This window comes from Ammospiza caudacuta, chromosome 8 (assembly GCF_027887145.1).
Source record: "Ammospiza caudacuta isolate bAmmCau1 chromosome 8, bAmmCau1.pri, whole genome shotgun sequence".
NCBI lineage: Eukaryota > Metazoa > Chordata > Aves > Passeriformes > Passerellidae > Ammospiza > Ammospiza caudacuta.
This window is the reverse complement of record NC_080600.1, coordinates 30,215,431-30,231,136: the sequence shown is the minus strand read 5'-3', so window position 1 is coordinate 30,231,136 and position 15,706 is coordinate 30,215,431.

The window sequence follows — 15,706 nt, the reverse complement described above, 5'->3', positions numbered from 1 at the left end:
GCTGGAAAGTATGCTCTAATGATCTTTAAAATCCATGTCTCTGTTAATTAATCCACTGAAAAAAACCTCTGATTTCCTAAGCTTTGTTGTAAGACCATTTCTAAGCTTCATAAAATTGACCCAAGCAATGTATAATATGTCAAGAAGATGGGATTGGGCATGAAACTTGGTAACTCAGATGTACCCCTCAATCCAGTTCTGAGCTACCACCACCAGGTTTCAGCCTGTCTCATCACCCTGCCAAGGGAGCTCCTTTTTCAGGGGCAAGGTACTCTCCATCTCCATTCACAGAACCAACACCACACTGGGATCCAGTGGGAGCAAATGCCTCTAACTAAGCACAGTAGAACTCCTTGAGGTTTTCTGTGTTTTCATAGGGCCCACAAAATTTGGCTTCACTCCTTTCTGAAGTCAATTTTCACACTTTTTTTCCTTCTGCAAAATGGAAGCTATGGAAGTGATTTCTTTTGTAAAATACATGAAGTTGTTTTTGTGGATGATATGGAATGATAGATGCTTCAAAAGAAACCATTTCCATATCATCTGCAAAGAAAGATTGGAAAAAATGAGAAAAACAGCTAAAAAACAAGAATCAGAGCAAGGCTTTCACAAGAGCTAATCTTACTTCAACAATCCCAAACCCACCCTCCAAAATACCCTAATCATCTGCTTTTGCCACTGCCTCTGTGAGCAGAGGGAGCTTTTTCTTCATTTTAATTGTCCTGATTCCTTTTTAATTATACCCCTTCCTCTGTTCTGCTCAGTGATATCAAATACTAGAAGAAGACTTTGGATTGCAGCCTAATATATTTTGGCTGAATCAAAACTCATGAGATTCAAGTTTCTTTTCCTACTCACAGACATAAAAAACCTTTCTTATTTAATGAAGTTTCATCAGAGGCCTCTTACAATATGGGCAGCTGCTTGTTCACACAATTTGGTTTTGCAAAGGTTCACTGCCTCTCTGAGGTTAACTTCTTTTCACTGCCTCAAAAAGTAAAACCCAAGTCTTTGGACTAATTTCTTACAAGACAGAGCTCCTCAGATTGAAAATTAACATTTTTGTCTATTGTCAGTTGATAAACTGGGAGTGAAATTACAGCTCTGCAATGGGTGGAAGAGTTTTTCAAATCAATTGTGTTGCACATTGCACATCTGAAAATTAAAGCAGGCAAAGTGGCCATAATGCTTTGATTCTGGAGTGTGGGAAATCTAAGTGGATGACAACACTTATCCACTCAAATCTAATAATTGTCTGACACTATGAGCTATGAATTTAACAACTGAAAAGCATTTTTGCTAAGAAAAATAAACAAACATAAGTAAGGGTAAATAGCTTCATACATATAAAGTTAATCTTTTTCTTCCAATGTTTGATTTTTGTTTTTTGTCTCCAGACTTTGAAGTTGGATCCAAAATGGCTTGTTGTAAAGTTGCTTAGTACTAACACAAGAATGAAATGACAGCTGGATCCCAGAATCTCCATCTGGACATATTTGATGATGCCTGGGACCCTGATATCTCATGCACTCAGAAAATCAAACCTAATGGTTTAAAACTAGGTTTCTCCCACAAAGCTTTACAAATCCCACATTTCACACATCCCACTAAGTTTTATTTCCTTTCTTTCAGCTGCTCCTGAAGACACTAAGCACAAAAAGCCTTGAACAGTGGAAAGAACAGATGCTCAGCAGGGAAGAAAGGTCCCAGCCTTTCCACTGCCACAGTCATATCTCTGCTGTAAATCTCATCTCTGCAAGAAACAAGAATTATCTCAGAGTCCCACAAGACCAAGAACAATTTCAAAGTTTTTTGGAGAGTGCCAGGTATGTGTTTTCAGTCTGCTTTCCCCCAAAAGGGATGTGGGGTGATTGAAGCAATAAAAAGCAAGGTGAAGCTCATAAGAAGCATGCCTCTTCTCATGCTACTCTTTCCCACAGCAAGCAAAGGAAAAAGCAGAACTCACAAGGCAGATATTACAGAACTTAACACATAACTCAAGGGCATTCAGCTAGGATCCTAGAAATTCAGGTAGGATCCTAAAAACTCATGGCTGAAAGGAGCCTGATAGTGCTTGCTCCATCCCCTTAACTGAGTGGACAGAATAGACACAGTTCATATCCTGTGAGAGGTTTGTCCTATTCATCCTTAAATATTTTCATGCCAGAAATGTGCAATCTTTTAATTTTATCCATCCCAGTACTCATCTGTGCTTCCAGGTACAATGTCCAAGGACAAGAAACTAGAACATAGTGTATATCACAAATAGTTGCAAGTTTTAGTCATGCAATGCTGTACCTCAGCAAATGCAGTTTTCAGGAAGACTAACTCAATGTAATTAATTACTAGACCAATTCATAAAGCTAAAAAAAACAAATAAAAAAAAAAAAAAAGAGGCAAGCTTTCATGCATAAAAAGCCCCTCACATCCTTTCAAGTTGTTATTCACCATCTGTGTTCAGACCCTCAAAATACCTGTGCAACTCCAGCACCTATACCCAGCAGGAGATTGGTGAGACTCAAACTCCTGAATCTCCTGGATTATTCTGAAAATGCTTTTTTTTATTAACAGATTCTTACTTTATGTGAAGTGAAATCACAATTTCCACTTCTCCCATCATCTTTTCCAGGAGCTGTCCTTGTATAACAGCACTCAGTAAAAGATCCTCCTCCACCAAAATAGTCTCTGTCTTACATATGTCTCTCTCATGCATGGATAAATTAAAAAGCTGCTGCTCATTTTTTTCTGAGGGAGTTAAAATTCACAGAGGCCCACTATGCAGAAGCTTTACAGGGATTGAAGAACACAAGCAGCAGGGAGACATTTAGGCCTCTTCCTTCTTTTTAATCTAAAAATTGTTTGCAATTACAAAACAGGGACTAGACACTTCACAGTATTTCTGGCAACATTTTGATTCATTTTAGCCTATGGCAATGTCTACATATACCTCAAAATGCAGAAAAACTTTCTGAGAAGAGATTCATCCAAATCACATTTGTAAATGGAGTAATCCATGCTTGACCTACATACAAACCATTTTGAGCTTCACCACTGAGATTCAAAGTGGCACCTGTCAGTTAACAACAAAATCTCCTTATTACTTGAGCAGGAGAAAGAAATTCAATTTGATTTGCAAGTTCACTAAGGATACATCTATATTGCCGGGCTGTAGAGGGAGAAGTGAGTGACATTTTCCTGATGTGAGTGTCCATGTCAACTGGCTGGCATTTGCAGGCTGAATCCTGGGAAAAGCTAACCCTGAGCTCCAGCAAAGTAAAGCAGCAGTCAAGTAGGGCAGCAAAATGAGGGGCAGGAAAGTCACATTCTGAGGTGTGGAAAAGATGGAGTAGACACAATTCTGGCCTGTCTCAGGGAGGAGGTCTCTTGGGTGGCCCTCTCTAGACACAATTCTGGCCTGTCTCAGGGAGGAGGTCTCTTGGGTGGCCCTCTCTAGACACAATTCTGGCCTGTCTCAAGGAGAGGTCTCTTGGGTGGCACTCTCTCGACACAATTCTGGCCTGTCTCAAGGAGAGGTCTCTTGGGTGGCACTCTCTAGACACAATTCTGGCCTGTCTCAGGGAGGAGGTCTCTTGGGTGGCACTCTCAACCAGAAGGATCACGTGGAACAGCCTCCCCAGCCTCAGCACACTCCTGCCCTGTCCCAGCCAGCAAAAAGCCCAGCAAGCGACAGGCCATGGCCATGCATAGAGCAACCTTCCAGCTCTGGTGGCCCCTGTCCCCAATTCTGAGAAAAAGGGAATGCCTGGAACAAGTTCTTGCTGTCACTGGTATTCAAGGGAACCTATTTAAAACCATCAAAGGTGCCTTCTCTTGGCCTGGTCACACTTCCCAGCTGTGGGGCTGGCAAGGAAACAACATTTTGCAGCTAAGACACAGAATGCAAGATTTAGCTAGGCATGTGTTATGGAGTACCCTCATGGTATACTGGCTGCGCCTGCTTCAACAACTAGGGAAACTGAGTTATAGACTCTAAACTCATTAAAAAGCAAGTTGAACTTTTCATTGCAAGTTTTAGAGAGCTCTTACTGTTCTACCACTTGGCATCCTGGGAAATGTAGTTGAACTCATTTCTCTTAGGAGAAAACAAGGTTTGAACTACAGCTGCCTGGAGGTACCACAGACATATTGCTGACTTATAAAAAAATCAGTCTTTGTGGTACTCCCATTTTTATCAAAAACTATTTTTCCCCAGCAAACTGTACATTTATTTTTTAAAAGCTAATTTTTAAGCAGAAAAATTGACTGACCATTTTTTCTAGTGCCTGAGTCTACTCTTGCTTTGGGAGACAGAACTTCAAATTACTGTGTGTTCCACAGTCTGCCAATGGGAACAAAACCTTGCACATTGCCTCTTTCACAGTATGGAGAATATGAGTCATTCCCCACTATAATGCTGGTAAACAGCAAAGCAAAAAGCTATCACAAAAACTGAAACACTCTGAGGGCTTAAATCAAAAATATTAGTCAGACCAAGGTTGGGTTGATGAGTTAAAATGGAATTCCTTATTATTTCAGCTTTCTTTCCGTAAAATGAAACAGAAAAAAGAGAAAGAGATTTGACAGTGGAGGAATTTCTTGTCACGTTGAGTCTGCAGGGCCAAGAAACCTCTGTGCTCTTCAGCAAATGAGATCAGAGGAGAGGAGTCCTTATTTTCTTTGCAGGGAAATGGCTTACCTTGAGCACCTCCACAGACAGCTGCCCTCCCTCAAACACACCCACAAAGTCCTCCAAAACAGTGTGGTCTTTAAAACCTGCTGAGTATCAGGTACCCCCACATAAAACTACAGACCAGGCTGAGTCAGCGAGGCAGGAATTGGTGTGTATGAACAAGAGCTCACTTATTTACCCTCCAGTTGCAACATCAAATCACAACCCATTTTCATCAGACAGCTGTCCATGCTTTTGTGAAAATTAAGACCTGGCCATCAGCTCCTGCTTTTTAGGGGCAGGCATGACTCAGTAGATTTGTTTCACATGTCTCCCTCAATTTCATTCATATACTTAAATTGCCCCCCTTCAGTCCTCCCACCTGAGAGACAAGCTGTCAACCTTCAGAGCTGAGATGGCCAAGGTAAAAGCTACAGTCTTCCTTTCAGTAATTATCCAGGAAACAATACTTGGCTTACACTCTCTTCCACTCAGCAGGTTGGTACAAAAACAATCCCACAAACAGACTGCCGTGAGATAACAAGAATGAAACACAGAACAGTTCTAGTAATTAAGAGCTATGACTGCCTGCACTTGTGATGATTTTCTATCACTGGGAGACCTGGAATCAAGACTGGTCAGCTTTTCCAGTCAAGCTGTTGATGAAACAAGAGTCAATACAGTGAAGCAGTCTGGTCTACCAAACACAATATCAGAACAGATAGTTACAGCAGGGGGGGTTTGACCTTCTGAATTAAGAAACAGTCACACCAGAAGACTAAAAGACATAAAACAATCTGGAAATCACCCCCTTAGAGCACACATGCTCTGACAACATTAGCTCCAGGTCTTTCCATCTGCTCAGTCTTCCAAGCTGTTACTCCCAGTGTGGACATCATTTCCCTGTGCCCATGTTAATGGCAAACCTCTCCAAGCTGACTAATCTAGATCCACAAACCACAGGCCAGCCCAGCTGGAGCCAAAGCCTCCACTCCAGCACAGCTGTCTGATGTGATGCTCCCAGCAGAGGCTGATCTCACCGCACTGCTGTGTCTACCACCAAATGACAAACTGGTTCCCAGTAATTCCTTATGCTCCACTTGTATTTGAAACCCAAATGTTCCCAGCCCAAAGAGGAAAGTTTGGAGTGAGAGATGAGATTCTGCCTGAGAAGGAAGCATCAGCTCCCTCCAGGGCTTTGTGGCTCTGATTACCCAAAGGGAGACAGTCATTGATACCAGCTGTCAGTGAGCTTGCTGCCTCATTCATTTTTTTGTAGTTGTTCCAGTGGCTTCCTGTACCAATTTCTCTGGAACAGTCTAAAGCTGACTTCAGATGAAATCCCAGAAAGCCCAGAGACACCCCCCTTTCAAAGAGCCATCCACCAATTGTAGGCATTAATAGCTTCATAGAATGGTTCAGAAGGGAACTTAAAGATGATCTTGTTCCAAACCCCCTGCCACAGGCAGTGACACCCTCCACCAGAGCAGGAAGCCCAGGCTGCTCACACACACACCCAGTGCCTACCACAATACTTGCCATATTGTGGCTGGCCAGAAATTTTTTCTCAGTGAATGGGGGACAAGAATTGTGGCCTATTTTACTTGCAGTTTCCATATTTTCCTTGCTGTTTTGGTACAGCACTTTCATTCACTGCCAAGAAGATCCCTGCCCAAGCACTCGGATCACGCTGCCTTGGACGTACATCCCTCCAACACAAAACCCAAGTTGTAATTACCAAGCAGGCAATGCACTTCAGAGAGACAGCAAAGCCCAGTCCTGCTGAGCCCAGCTGTGGATATGGTGTTGTTTGGGACTCTTTTCTATATTCATATCTATAACAAACCAGGACATCTTCCTTTCTCACTTCAGAGACGACTCCAACAAGAATTACTGGGACAGGTTTTGGCTTGGCATGAGCCAGGGGATGATCACATTGTGAGCACACCTGCTTACTGGTAACAAACAGCACCACACTGCAGAGCATGAAGCTGCCATAGTTTAGTACTTACACATCCTTTGGCGTGATTTTCCTCCATGACGCTCCATCCCAGGGTGCCTGTGAATGCAGATCCATTTCATCGTTGGAGGAAGTTTCCAATTCCTGTTCTTTATGAAGCTGTTTATTTAGTAGTCTCACACTAAGTTATCACAGGGAATTGTGTTTGCACAGGGAAAAAACAAAAAAGCAAAATATGAGCCAGTTTCCTTTATTGCTGAAATCAACCTTAGCACTAATGACAGGAAGTTTTCTCTTCTTTCCAGACCCACTACAGTAGAAATAAGATGAACAGCAGCTCCTACAACATCACCCTAGGAAACCACTCAAGGTGGCTATTATTTTTATCTTTTAAAAGCTTAATTGACATAATTATTAAGTAGGTAAATACAGCAATTATGAATTCACAAAAGCACTCAGGTTATCATATCCTATTGGCTTACGCAACTATATTTTCAGTGACCTCACTGTAATGCAAATTCATACCAGAATTTTACTTAACCTGAAAAACAAAACAAAGCTGGAAGTCAAAAAAACCCCTACTTTTATGGGAGTGCATTAACTGTTTTAAATATCAAAGCATTTTTTCTTTCAACTTATTATTTATTTCAACTCATTCCAAGGAAAACAAATTGACGTATCAATTTTATTGTTACGGAGCCTACTCAGCAAAAAAATACAGAGGATCACAGAAATGTTGGTGGGATGGGACCTCTGGAGGTCACCTAGTGCTACCTACTGCTGAGCACATAAACTGTGTCCCCCAGAATGCCTGTTCTGACTCTGGTGCATGCCTACCAAAGAGCAAGTAAGGGCAAACTCAGTCTCCATGCTCAGGAGGAGGATCCCTGGGGAGGACAGAGCTGAACTCAGGCAGCAGGACGTGCCTGTGAGCTGCCCTCAGTGTATCAACCTCTTCTGTGCCAGACTAATCTGGCTCACTGTCCTGAAATGGTTTGTGAGAGCTGATAGGAGCAATCTTTTTCCACATCAGCAGAGATTCCCCAAAGCCAGGAAATATTCCATTTTTTAGACACCAGGTCCCCAAAAAAATAATAAAAAATATGCTTGAGACATTCTTGTTGATTTGATCCACACATGCCATAGCAGCTGTGTGTAGGCACACCATGCCTCTCAGATCATTGGAAACTAATTAAGGGCTTTCTTCACCATGTGGATAATTATTATTATTCAAAATGAATTGATTCATTAAAGAATTTGGCTCAGACACAGTAAGTCCCTTACTCCTGGGTAAGGAGGCTGTTGTATAGCTCAGCCTTGGCTTCTGATCCTTTCCACTAGAGTTTCAGTGTCTGATTATCCTCAGGTTGCATCCTTATGAATTCTTGCTCTTAGACAAAGCTGTGCTAGAGAAGATAGACCAAAAGTGGGGTTTCTAGAGGGAACAGCAGCAATTATGTCTAATTTTTCAAAAGCTTTCTACATTCAAGGAATGTAGTGCTGAAAATTCCAAGGGATTGTCATGTCATCTTGCCCAATTCCCTGCATAATGCAAATGAGATAGAGATAATTCCATCTAGTATAAAGTGCCATCAAAGCACACTGCCCAAAAGGCAGCTTGCCCTGATTTGACAACTTCAAAAAAGACCAAATCCATACAAGACTGAAAAATTCCCCTCTGTCATTTCAGAGAAAGATGGGAGATGTAGACTGAATTCTGCTTCAATTATTTGCTTGTCACACTTCAGTGCTGCTCAGTTTAGCCAAGGGATTTGGCTAATTTCTTCCAGGAGGAGGAAGTCAAGGTCCACAGATGATTTATTTGCAAATATCCATAAAATTAACTGCCTCTAAGTAAGGGATGACTTGGGCAACCCTTTGTGTCTATCTCCTTTTGTCCCTGTAAGAGGAGCTAATTTGGCTTCTTTCTCATTTTTACTGACATACAAGCACTAGAAATTAGACTAAATGAAGAGCTGGATAAGACCTGTATGATTCCATCACCATCACTCACCTTTTGACCACCTGCATCTTGGACCCACACCAGTCACCTTTACACCTATTTTAACACAGAAGTGTCACAAGTTTTTCATCCAGACAGCAGCCTCACCTTACAGGTAACCAGCTAGGAGTCCCAAGAAGTGTCCACATCTTCAGTTCTGAAGAGCAGTCATTCATACCAATGAGCTCAAGAACACAACATTCAGTTCCTTTACCTTTTGCACATCCTAGCAAAATGCTTCATTCCTGAAGGTACACATTTCCTCAATTAAACATGAAAGCTGTTCAAGCCCAAAGATGACCCTTAATTATGGCTTTGAATGCACTTGTTAGAATTACCTCCTTGCTCATCTTGGGAAAGTATAATAAGAAGTAACATGATAATATGCAGTGCTGTAGTTTTGGAGTAATTGCCTAGTATGCATGAACTCTGTGAGGCCTTTTCCAATTACATTTGTAGCTTGCTAATGTTTGGGGATTTTCCAGGATAAATTATGTTAATTGTGTTCCTTGGATCTGTTTTCCACAAAAAGCCCAATAAACAGCAAGAAGAGGGAGGGAGAGAATTAAGTGGCAGAGTTAATTAGATTAGGCTTGTGCTGTAGTGTAGCAGGAAGATTCCACTAAATCCTATAATAGGCCCTAATGAGGATTTTATCATGCTTGTTAAACAGGTCATTTAGTTGTGTGACGGGGCCGCTGAGTGCAATGCAAAAACTGGTTAATAAAAAAAAAAAGTATTTTAATTGCACACACAGGCAAAGCAGTGTCAAAAGAATCCAGCCAAATGGAATAGCCTCCAACCAAACACGGGAAAAGCTTTGCAGTTCCTGAAGTGGTGAACATGTACTGTGATTAGGCCACTTAATTTTCCTTGACTGGCATAAAAATTAATGCTTCATGAGTGATTCACACTAGGGAACTTTAATAATCCAGATTTATCAAAATAGAAATTAGATTTTTCTTCTTTATTTGCTGTCTTGTTTTGTTGTTTGCTTTTTTTTACAGTGTACAAAAATGAATGTAGATCTGATTGTTGTTGAACCATCTGTACCTGTCCCTCTTGTTAGTGTTTGTAGAAATATCCATAACAGAGCCACTGACTGTTCTCATTAAGCTCTTGCCAGGGATGGGGTGAGACAATCCTAGCATTTTGTTTTCAGGCAGCAGACACCACACAGAAAAATGAGAGTCCTGGGAAATGCACCCCATAGAGAATTCTTCCTTTTCACTTTAATTTTTCATTCAAAGACAAAGGTCCTGGATGTCCTGCTTAGTACTGGGCACAAGAAACTATATATGCCCTGAATTTGCCAGGGGGGTGTTTTTCTGTTCTCTCACCCCGGAGACCAACTAAAAAAGACTAACCTTAACCCTGCAGACACACTTTGAGGCTATGTTTAATAAACAAGAAGCAAATCTAGACCATCAGCAAAAATTATGAAGGATACCATTTGATCCCCCTGCTTGTCAAGGTTCACTCATTCAAAATGAGACTCATGATAGGAGCTTAAAGGTCTCCTGTCTCCTGGAAGCCTATGAATGGTTGTTCTCTACAAGCTGCTTTCTTGGGTGATATGTGGCCTGCATGTCTTCAGAGGCAGAGTACATCTCATCCCTATGAGCTGGTAATTCAGCCCCAAGCTCACATAAACAATAAGGGAAGATATCTCTTTTGTCTAGCTCTAGCCTTTGATTATTCTTCCAGTTCTCCCAGAGATGTTCTCATGTGCTCATGACTTCCTTCAGCATTCAGCTCAAGCAGCACAACAACTCCCCAGCTGGCTGCCAGCCTCTCAGGGCTGCATCTCTGACACTTCCTTCCTTGTACTTGAAAGCATCCATTTGTTTTCCCAAATGCGGTCAGGGTTTGATTTATATCAATCTCCACGGCGTGTGGCAGGGACCAGGTGGTGACTGAGCAGAAAACCATCGTGCTCCCAACCAGTCCAGCAAGGGACAGCCATTACCCGAGCAGCCCTGGTGACACAGCAGCCGCTGCGCCCCCAGCACAGCTTGGTGGCACCCCAGAGGCACCAGCACAGGACAGCAGGTCATCCATAAACGCCTCTTCCAGCACCCCATGCTCTGTGCCTCAACAACCAAACATCTGCTGGGGAAAATGAGCACAAGAAGTTCAGCTCTTCCCTGCTTATTCATTCTGCACCAGCGATTTTTCAGCTTCTTTCGGTTTGCAGGGGTCTAATGGCAGCATGTGAGCCCCTGCAGGGATTCAAGCCAATCAACTGCTAATCAACTTCATTTTCTTAGTTCCCATTTCAGGAATGTTCTGTATGTTCTAGGAGACTCAGAACTAGCTACAGGTGGAATATTGTTGTCCTGCTCACTTTCTAATAACATAACAAGTAAAATAAAAGAAAAATACCTGTCCAATAAGACATGACAACACCAGCCCACACACACTATTGGCACTGTAACTGTACATGTGTCTGAGCTTGTTTAAAATCTAAGTTTTATCTGTGACAAATACAATCCTTATAAAGCAGCTACTAGAATTTGCTAAATTTATGGCAGCTACTTTATCTTCCTTCTTGAGTCCTTCTTACAACAATCCTGTGCACCAGAAGCTCCCCAAAACTATGTAAACATTAAGCAGCTTTCACTGCTTTGCAAGATTTATATCATTATTGTATTAAGTTCATATGTCTCATTGTATTATCCTTTTTGTATGCTTAGTCTGTAAACACTGAATTCCCTTCTCTGTGTTTCTCCAGCACTTGACACAATGGAGCCTGATCTATATCTGGATTTCCTTCACACTACGAACATGAAAACGTTAAAATGATGTTATCTTTAGAAGTAGTTGCATTGTGGGCCACTCTGGGGCATCTGAAGCTCTTACAGATAAAGTGACTCCTGGATAAATAAACTAGCACTGCAGTTTGACTTCCTTGCTTCTTTTTCTTGAGTTTTCAGAGCTACATTCAGCCAGATTACTATGGGCCAATCCTCCTGTCCATCAAGATATCTGAAAAACCATGTCTATTAATGTATAAGGTGATCCCTGTTGCTCACAGCCAGGGTCCAATGTGCAACCTGTCAGTGATCCTGGAGCAAAAAGCTCCAGCTCCTTCCTGCTCACAGTCTATTTCCTCAGAGTCACATCAGTGAGCACAGGGGTGCTGAAGACCTGGGTGGGATAGCAGGTTAAAATCACATTGGAGGTCAAAGTCACAGCAATGCCAAGCAGATAAGTAGGCCAATGTGCTCTGAAAAGAGAATTGAGAGATTCTTACATTCACCAGGGCCTGCTGAAATGGTTAAAGCCAAGCACAGGCTCTGTTGCCATATCAATAACCGTGCTACATCTGTCATACTACAAGATACAACTGCTTGTCATGGCTGGATAGCATTTTGCCCTTAATGTTTCATTGCATTTCACATTGCAAAACTCAGTCTTCTACTCCCAGCTTGCAGAATTAAGTTCACTTTACTGAATCATTTTGCCAAGGAAAGACTTCTTCATCTACTCATCAAAATTATCAGCCTATGGGTGCACCCACATCTATGACAACATCCCTCAAATACACAGCTGTGACTAATAACACAGGAAAGACCAGGAAACACAAACTAACTACAAAGAACATTCAAACAGTGGATGCCAAACTGCTTAGAAGACAAGGGAGAAGATTTGGTAGTGGTATTCAAATAAGTCACCCAGGGAGAGAAAGCCTCTTGACTTTAGAACTACCTCTGCTTTGAAAAGGAGGCTGTTCACCCAACAGCTGCCCAGCTCTGTGCTCTAACATCCCCTTGAACTCATTAGAGCAAAACCAGTGGGTGTAAACTTCAGCAATGGAGATTTAAATTAGATAGAAGAATTAAGAGCTAGGAAGCTGAGGCAAGTGTGATGACTCTTGCAGAAGGGTTTTATGAACCATGTCAAAAAACATCATCCTGGAACAGCCTCTGGGGTGGAGGGATAGGATTAGATGATCTATTGAGTCTCTGCTATACATCTGATATCTGTGATTTGACATGTTTCCTAACAAAAGCTGGACAAGTAGGATGTACATTAAAGGAGTGTGTTGCTTCACAGCAGAGCAGACTTCCCTTCCAATCAATGAGGCTCCCAGCGAGCAAAGTGCTGAAATAAACTCAAAATATTTTAATTGGCAACTTCCTTTGTTTAAACAATAAAGAAGTCATATGGGTCACTTCTCTTGTGGAGCAGCACAGACTTTCTGTCAGGCACAGGCAAGACTTGTATAACAACAAGATGGAAAATGCTGGCTTTATGTTCTCTGCTATTATACTTGTGACCTGGACTTCTCCCTGTTCTTCCTTTTTTTTCTCTCTCTCTCTCTTATTTTTTTCCTCCTAATGCCAAGCCCTGAAAACATCCCAACCTGCCAAGTTCTCTTCCTACACACAGCTGAAGCTGCTAATTGCAATCCCATCAGTAAAATGCAGACCTGCCCCTCATCTCCCCTGTACCATTCCTGTCTTTCCCTTGTGTTAATGAAGTGTCTCATGCTGCAGAGGGAGTGGTTTATAGACCCAGCTTTCACCAAGATACTTACAATGCTATGCTCACAGCAAGGAATTAGAGCCAAAGCTCTCAGAAAATCAAAGGAAGAAAGAACTACCCACTGTTTTATAACCTGGGCAGGCAGTGGGCTGCAAGTACAAAGTGTCTGGGGATGGCTCTGTTGCATGGATTTCTCTGGACGTCGCTGTCTCCCCTGAGACTGTTTGTTTGCTTAGCCCCTGATGCAGCATAGCCAGTCCACACTCCAAGATTCATCTCTTTGCTTTTTGTCAAAAGGTCAAGAACACTCTGTGGATACAGCATGGCTTTTTCTGAAGAGGCAGAAGAAATGTGCTTCCTGGAAAGGGCAAAATCCTTTGGCATGGGAGTGCTGCTGTACAGGGAGCTGACCTGCCTTTCAGCTCTGTTGCTGGAGGCTGGGGAAGCTACACTTGTGAGACCCAGCAAACTGAGTGAGCTCCCTGACATGGCACAACAGCCTGATGACACTCTTTGCTTCTCCAGACTTCAAGTTCCTGTGGTTTGGGGGTGCAAATGTTATTTTTTCTCCTGGCTGTTGAGTTGGTTTGGAAGTCTATTTTTCCAATAAGAAGTTGTACCAAATTAATCTTAAAACAGTGACTTGAATTAAACTGACTTGGGGCACTCTCTAAAATTCCCCCCAAAAGAGGTCATCAACATGTAAGGGGAACAACTGCTCTTAGCCTGTCTTGAAAATCCAGTGGTGATGGAGGATGGATGTCTCACAGCAGCATTAGTTTTAGCTACAAGGAACCAGAATTGCTTCCAGACTCTTTTGCCCTCTCAGTCTCACACAGGGAGTCACCTATGAGAGGAAGAGGAGGGATAATTCCCAGGGATGAATACGTTTTGGATATGCCATGACAGCTCCCTATCTTTATGCTTGGTACTGGCTCCCAGGATCCTTGTCTGTCTCTGCTGATCCTGTCTGCCCCTGCACCTTCTACACAAGTCCAGAGTTCGTACAATATTTGGGCCCAAGGCACTGCATCCCCTCAGTCAGAGTATTCATTTAAATACATAACTGGTGGAACTAAAATAAACCAAATTCTGAGGCCCCAGGTGCTCTGGAGATTAATACATGGCTATATTTATGTTAGCACCTGATTTCTCCAGAGATGGAAAACTGGCTCTCATCCCTGTCACAGCTGCCTCTGCTTTCTGCAGGGAGGATTGAAAGGGCCAAACCTCAAATAGGATGTCTAGATCCAGGCTTGCAAACGAAGCAAAACCAACAAACATATGAGATTTTGAAAAAAAATTAATAAAAATAGAGGAATACTTAATACTTGCCATTTGCTTTCTGTTGTGAAAGGTTAATTTCTAAGTCTTATCTCCAGCTATGAAAGCTGAAAGTTATTCAGTCATCCCAAGGTTCACAGTTCAGCTGCTTCCTAAGCACCTGTGAAAGGAGGCAAAGTAAAAGGTCATGTGTGCTGCACAGTAGCCACACATGCAGAATTTCAAAGCACCTCTTCAGTCTCCATAGGAAATGCTTAGAAATCAACAAATTGCAACTGTTTGGAAATGCTTTTTCTTTCTAAAGCTGTGAGCACCTAATCTATCCTTGTACTCTTACATCCATCTATGTGCATGTTTCTGGCAAATCCTTCTCAGGCTGAAAGTTTTAAAATCTAAGTGGTTGAATGTAACGGAGTTTTAAAATCTAACTGGTTGAATGTAACAGAACTTTGCGCTGAAAGTGGTCCCAGCCATGGAGAGAAAGAGGCAGAATCCTTGGATGCATCCAGGCTGGTGGGGAAAGAATGAATCTTTGCCTTGTGAACACCAGGTGCTAAATGCAGTATAAGAAAAGTGCTCCCAGCCCAAAAAAGCTTTTGATTCTCACTTTCTGTTGGTGTGAATGAGATGTATGTCTCACCTGCCTTAGGCAGACCCTCAGTGCTGAATGTGGGCAGCTATTTCCCCACAAACATTTCTGCCATCACATCTCAGCGAGGGCTCATCTGCTGTCCATATTGCTCAGCTGCATCTGAGAGAACAGAGCTTCACACAGCTCTGCTCTCCAGAGGTGAACCACTATTAATATATCCCATTGCTGTTAAAAACATTAATAAAAGAAAGAACACACACATACAGAGAACTCAAGGAATTCATCATAATAATGGACAGCCCCTGAAGCACTGTAAATTCAAGCATATGAATTTCAACATCTTCAGGGGTTTTAATGGCATTTTTCCCTTCTGGTATCTAAGTGTTATGAAACTCTGGGCAAGTCAGTGAACCAGGGACTGAAACTGATTTGAAATAAAAGCAAAATGACTCAGGGGTTTAATTGTCCAGGCTGGGCAAAGTGAAAAAAAGTAAATAAGCACTTTGTTATACATGATGGAAAACAAATTGGAGCAAGTTCAATGCTGCAAACTTTCTTCAGGCAAAATTTTCATCAGTTTCACTGGCAGGGGCAGATATGAGTTCCCAGAGTGGGACTCAGTGACTGGAAATCATCAAAAGCTCACAGAGCCACAGGGCATTTTTGAACATCAAACTGGAAACAGCCAGAAAGTGGGTGATTTTCAGA